Genomic DNA, 6,557 nt, shown 5'->3' with positions numbered 1-6,557 from the left:
TACACCGAGTAAGGAATAAGATTCACACTTACTCCTAAATCAAGAAGTGCACACTCTATTACATTATTTCCAATGATGCAAAAAATTATAGGAGCACCAGGATCTTTAACCTTCAGAGGAGTGTTGTACTTAAGAATAGCACTGACTTGCTCAGTGAGACAAATTTTCTTAGGAACTTGGCTTTTGAATTTTCTCTTAAGCGTGCAAAAGTCCTTCAGAAATTTGGAGTATGTAGGAATTTTCTTAATAGCATCAAAAAGAGGAAGATTGATTTTGACCTGGTTAAAGACCTCCATTATATCTTGAATTTTCTCTACTTGCTTACCAAAGTAGGAGGGTTCCTTGAGACGTTTAGGATAAGGCGCTCTTGGCTCATAAGCTGTCTCAAGGTTAGGAACAGATGAAGAAATGAGTCCACCTTAAACTCCTTTTGTAGTTTGTGGAATGGATTTTGAGGGAACATTTGTGGGATGTGGATTATGAATAATAGGATTAATAGGAACCCTAAGCCTTTCTTTTTCTTCCTATCCTTTTTCAACTTGATTATCAACCACTTTACCACTTCTCAATGTAGTGATAGCCTGAACTTGCTCACGATGAATACCTGAGGAATTGGTTTTATCAATCATGTAAGTCTGCCCTTTCGGGTTAGCTACTGGCTGACTAGGCAGCTTTCTATCCTATCTTCGAGATAGAGTACTCGCTATTTGCCCAACTTGTGCCTCTACCTTTGCGATGGCTTGTGAATGTGAATTAAAAAGTTACGTATTGGCTTTAAGATCAACAAGAGCATTAAGTATTTGATCCTCAAAAGCAGAATTTCTAAGAGGAGGTGGAAGATTAGGAGCTTAAGTGGGTTGATTCCTATATTGAGGTGGATGATATATTGAAGATTGATTGAAAGAATTATTTTGTGGCGGAGGGTTAGATGAATTTTGGTACTGTCCCAGTGATTGTGGAACAGTGGCTCCATGACTTTGATTACTCCATGATAAATTTGGATGATCTTTCCAGCCAAGATTATAGGTAGAAACATAAGGATTATAGGCTGGTCTGGAGAATGTAACATTTACTTGCTCCTAAGGAATCTTAGATGATTGTCCCATCATAGGGCAAGTATCAACAAAATGGGAAGAATTAGCACAGATTGAACAAACTTCCTTTAGCAAGGAAGTTTGTAGATTAGCAACAGGAACATAGCCAGATGATAAGACTTGATTAAACCTATGATTCAACGCATCTATTTGAGCGGCTAACTCACTAGATTTTTCTACCTCAAAATTTTTTTCAACCTTATGAATTCCAAGTGTAGACCTAGACCTAAAGGAAGAAGCATGTTGCACTGAATTTTCACTTAGGGCCTCAAACAGTTCCCAAGCGTCAGCCGAACTTTTAAGAAGAAAAGCTCCATTACTAGATGCATCAACCATGTTCCTATTAGAATCTGAAAGACCATCATAGAAAATCTGTACTAAGTGCCATTTAGCAATATCATGGTGTGGACACTTTCTCATGAGATCATTATACCTCTCCCATGAATCATAAAACTATTCACCATGGATTTGGGAGAATGCCATAATATCTCTTCTCATTTGTGAGATTTTACCCACTGTGTAGTACTTTTTCAAGAACTCCTGTTATAACATGTCCCATGTAGATATGGAATTAAATGGAAGAGACTGCAACAAAGTTCTTGCTATCTTTAAGAGAGAATTAGAAAAGTGGCATCCTGAATGAATCACTGGTAAGAGTGGTCAACTTGGTAATTAAACACAATTCCAAAAATACATCTAAATGTGTATAAGGATCCTCTATAGCAAATGCATGGAAAGTAGGAAGCATTTTGATGAGCGCTAAAAAGTGCGTATTTAAACCCCTTAAGCTTAGGCATTCTAATACATTTATCTATCTTACTTTACCGTTTCAGATTGATTTCGTATTATTTCCATTTTCAGGCACTTATCCCGAAAATAAGCTAACTCAGCCAAATAAGAGCTTAATTGAAACAATTCTGGGATTAAACAAAGAAATGAGCAAAGTGGAAAAAGAAAGAAGCAAATGAATCCAAAGGTGGGAAGCAGCAAAGTTAGATCGATCCCACTTCAAGGTTCGATCGATCAAACACTGATCGATCTCAGTACTTCAAGATAGATCCAAACCTTAACCCAAAGTAGAAAGTCCAAAGTTCGATCGATCCAACACCACCCTTCGATTGATCGAACACTTTTGTCCCTATTCAAATGATTGATCTTATCCACAGTTGTACCACCCACTAACCATTTTTGTCCTTTTCCCAAAAATACTCCCAAAATATCTCGGATTTGTCTTTTCCCAAAAAGCTCAACCAGCTGGATCAATCCAACCTAAATTCGATGGATCTCAGCCATGTTCGATCGGTCCAAGTCCAAAGTTCGATTGATCGAACTTCCTCCAGTATGAAAAAGTTAAATTTCCAGCTCATTGAAAGTTATCATTTATCCAATCATTAGGGAATCTTGGGTGCACGACCCCAGATCATTTTGGGTGTGATTTAACCTACCTATATAAGGATAAGGATTGTTTTTTACAAGGGGGGCCAATATCATATCATATCATCTCTTGGAGAGCAAGCTTAGAGGAGGAGGAGGCTAGAGACACTATTGGAGACTCTTCATCAACCAAGGAGCAAATCTCTACCATGGAGTTAGCCCTTGAGGGTTGGAGAAGCACTACCATGAGTGGTTAGACATCCTCTTGGGGCTAGAGTTAGCCCCAAGCATGCTTTCTACATCCTGATTTTGTGTATTATTGAGTGATTAATGTTGTAATACATGTTTTGGCACTTTTATATATATAGATCTTGTTTATTCAAAGATTTATGTGGTTTAATGCTTCCAATTGATCATTTCATTCTATCCGTATGTCTATGTATGCTAGAACAGATGTTCATATGTTTGTCTCTATTTCTTGTGTTATTGATGCATGTCTATGTGTATTAATGCTATAAATCTAGAGATTGTCAAAACATTATGCTTAAAAGAATGCTCTTGTGATCTTCTAGATGGTCCATGCTAATTTCTTGATGGATTGTGCCTCTCCCTTAACTTAATTAGTTTAATTTCATGTCATTAGCTTAATTGTAGTGTAGTGGTAGCATAGTTGTTAGATGGGAGGACAACCCATGCTTGTTGTTTGATGTTCCATACTTTTGAATGCAAGTAGCATATGTCTCTCACCTTGTGGTGTATTTGGCTTGTGAGCTTAATGAAAGGATTAATGACTTGTTAGATATGTTGTGTTTTTCACATACTATTTAGACAATATATACTTAATTACTAGATATATTGTGCTTTTCACATGTTGATTAGACAATGTATGCTTAATTGGTCACACTTGCTAATTGAATCAACCAAACACACACACACATCAATATTGCTACACAGATTACCCTCATTAGTCACTTGTTAAGGGTATAGAAAAGCATTGCTTGGTGGTGACCTCTAAACCCCAAGATCTCTCTCTCTCTTACGTACTCTTTATTGCATTCAATTATTTAGTTTAATTTGCTCTCTAGCTTAATCAACCAACCAACCATTTGTTTGATCACTCGACCTACTAACCCTAATTGTGATTCCATAACCAAGTACGACTCGAATCCCTTGGGACGATCCCTACTCACCCTAACTATATTTTTAGTGAAGGTAGTAGTGGCTTTTATAAATGTAAAACTTAGCCCTCGCCTTAATGCACACTCTCAACTTGATGGTGTAGGACGACGAGAACACCAGTAGTTTTTGGTGCCGTTGCCGGGGATCTAGGCAACATCGTATTTGTGGAATTCATTAGGAATTAGTACTCTTTTAATCGTGTCTTTACTTTATTTTTATTTTTCTTTAGATTACTTATTGTGTTTGTTCATCTTTGACAATGAGCATTGAGATAGGATCCAAGCAAAGGAGCATCCAAGCAAAGAAGCTAAGTAAGCAAGGAAAAATGCTAAAAATTTATAAAAAATTGCTAACCTAAGCTATAAATTTGGAGTTGAAGTGCTATAGGACCTTTGTGAGCTTTTTCTTACTCAATCCCTTAGTTAAATCGTCGGCCCGCGTGGAGGCTTGTTTTTAATTTCTTAGATAAATCGTGAGCCCGCATGGAGGCAATCTTTAATTGTTCTTTGCATCATTATTGTTTGAGCATGGGAGTATGGGAGCATTGTATGTAGAGGAAGTTTGTTGATTGTTGATTTGTTGCGAAGGAGGAGTGCTTGTTTATTTTGTTGTGATTTGTGTGTCGCTTGTAGTCAGGAATAGACCTTGTCATATCATACATTCTAGGCATTCACATGGAAAATCTAGAGGGTAATCTTGGCTACTTAGGCCCACGCTTCATGCAAAACCTACCTCTTAATCAACATGACCCCGGAGTTCAAGCTCCAATTCCTCCAATGGTCCTTCGTGATCATTATAATCTTCATGCATACCATGCACCCACTTGCATTGTGTTGCCTAATTTTGATGCTAATCAATATGAAATCAAGCCCGAGACCATTCAAATGTGTTCACTCTTTTATGGCTTGGATGAAGAGGAACCATACAGGCATCTTAATGAATTTCTTGAACTATGTTCCACCGTAAGGTACATGGATGTCCTGGAGGAAGTTCTTAAATTACTCCTCTTCCCTTTCACACTTAAAAATAAAGCAAAGCATTGGTTCAATACTTTAGGGGTAAATTCAATAACATCTTAGGCACAAATGCAAAATGAGTTTTTAAAAAAAATTTACCCCGTAAGTTTAACCAATGTAATGTGCGCTTCAATTAGAGAATTTTCTCAAAGGGAAGGAGAATTGTTGCATGAGGCTTGGGAGAGATTGAATGACTTGCTAAGAAAGTGTCCACATCATGGTATTCCAAAATGGCAAGTTGTCCAGTACTTCTATGGAAGCCTATCCGACATGCAAAAGGACATAGTTGATACCTCGTGTGGAGGTTCATATTTTGGAAAACATGAAGATGACATTTGGCACTTTTTTAAAAAAATGAGTGAAAACTCTTTGCACAAATATTACACCTCTCAGCTTGGTCATGGTTTTACTAAAAAGGAGAAAAGTGTAACAGTGTGTCAAATTGAAAGTTCAAGGGAAATTGTATGTAATAACCCGGATTTTCACGGATAACTTTTTTTCGTTGTCTTTTCCTTTTTGGGTTCGGCTTTTCATCACTTGATGTTGTCTCGAGTGCTCTGGAATGATTTCCGAGACACTTTTCCTTGGATTGACAACTTCCTTTGGGGATTGTGTCATTTTCATAATTTATTTTTTCGAACACTATTCACATTTTGTCTTTTTCTCGTTTATCCTTTTTCCTTTCACAACCTCACTTTTTGTGCTCAGATTTGATTCTGATTTTACATGCATTCATGATATTTGATTTCCCTGATAGTGGTATTTTTACTTTTCTAGAAAATCATGTTGATTGCTTACTTCCTTCATAAAGGGGCATTAATGCATACTTTAGTGTAATTATTCTTAACTTGTGGGGTTTTAGTGTAATTAAATAAAGTAATTATTTTTCATCTTGGGGACCATTTTGTAATTAAATTTGGAAGATATTTTCAAAAAGGACCTTTTTGCAATTTTTGAAAAGTGTGACAAGTGTCACACTCTCATTGGTCCACTTGTTGACATTTGTGTGGAAACACTTTGATGCATTGGATGATGACATTTGGAGGGTGAGGATTCACTCGCTTGTTGGCCTAGGATTGGTGCCTTTGTTGGCTTGGATGGTTGACAAGTGTAGGTGTGGGATTTAGCCTAGGAAGGAGTCATGGATTGGTGACAAGTGTAGGTTCACAATTTAGTCTTGCAAATATCTTTGGGTCACTTTGAGATTATGGTTTTAAAGGAGGGTTTTTGTGCAATTGACCATAAATGTGTGTGTTGACCATGGTGTAGAATCACATAGTGAGTGGAGGATTTCTATTTCCTCCACTCACACATTTTCACATTTCATCTCTTTCTTCCTCACCACAAAACCCTAGCCTCCATGGATGAAGCTTGAAGCTTTAGGCATTGACCTTGATCTTTGAGGCCCTTCCACTTACTTTAGACCATAAAGCTTGGAATACTTTTTGTTCCCCTCATCCTCTTCTTCAAAACCCATGAAGGATCTAGCCTAACTCCTAGTTTTGCTTTGGTATCTAGGGATTCAATTATCTAGTGAGGTATTGATCTATTATTTTTATGTCATTATTGAGTGTTTTACATGCATATAACATGAAAATATAATCAATTAGCTTCCATTTAGTTTTGTTTTCATGTAATTTGGATTTAAAATGAATTAGTTATGAATTTTTGAAGTTGCAAGCTAGTTGCTGGAAATTTAAATCTTTTCTTATTCGGTCCAGAAACGAATTTTTATACGGAGCTGTGGTGCTTTAATTACCTTGAAATTTTTACTGAAACTTTTCCCATGGATTTTACACTATTCAAAATTTTTTCACAATTTTAGAGCATTTCTAAATTTTTTTTAAAAATCTGAGACTATCTGCTGTCCATGTTTTTATTGTAGCTGGAAACC

The 6,557-nt window shown here is 36.7% G+C and overlaps 1 non-coding gene across 1 annotated transcript; it reads left to right on the top strand.

Moving 5' to 3' along the window:
• Positions 1-1,488: 1,488 nt before the first annotated feature.
• On the top strand, positions 1,489-1,594 carry LOC132305641 (small nucleolar RNA R71). Its single transcript, XR_009481660.1, has one exon. It is a non-coding gene; the product is annotated as a small nucleolar RNA R71 (small nucleolar RNA).
• Positions 1,595-6,557: the final 4,963 nt, after the last annotated feature.

The sequence above is a fragment of the Cornus florida genome, unplaced genomic scaffold (assembly GCF_030987335.1).
Source record: "Cornus florida cultivar Cherokee Brave unplaced genomic scaffold, ASM3098733v1 CherokeeBrave_3.0.0_Hap2_Chr04, whole genome shotgun sequence".
Taxonomy (NCBI): Eukaryota; Viridiplantae; Streptophyta; class Magnoliopsida; order Cornales; family Cornaceae; genus Cornus; species Cornus florida.
This window is presented reverse-complemented; position numbering and strand designations above follow the sequence as displayed.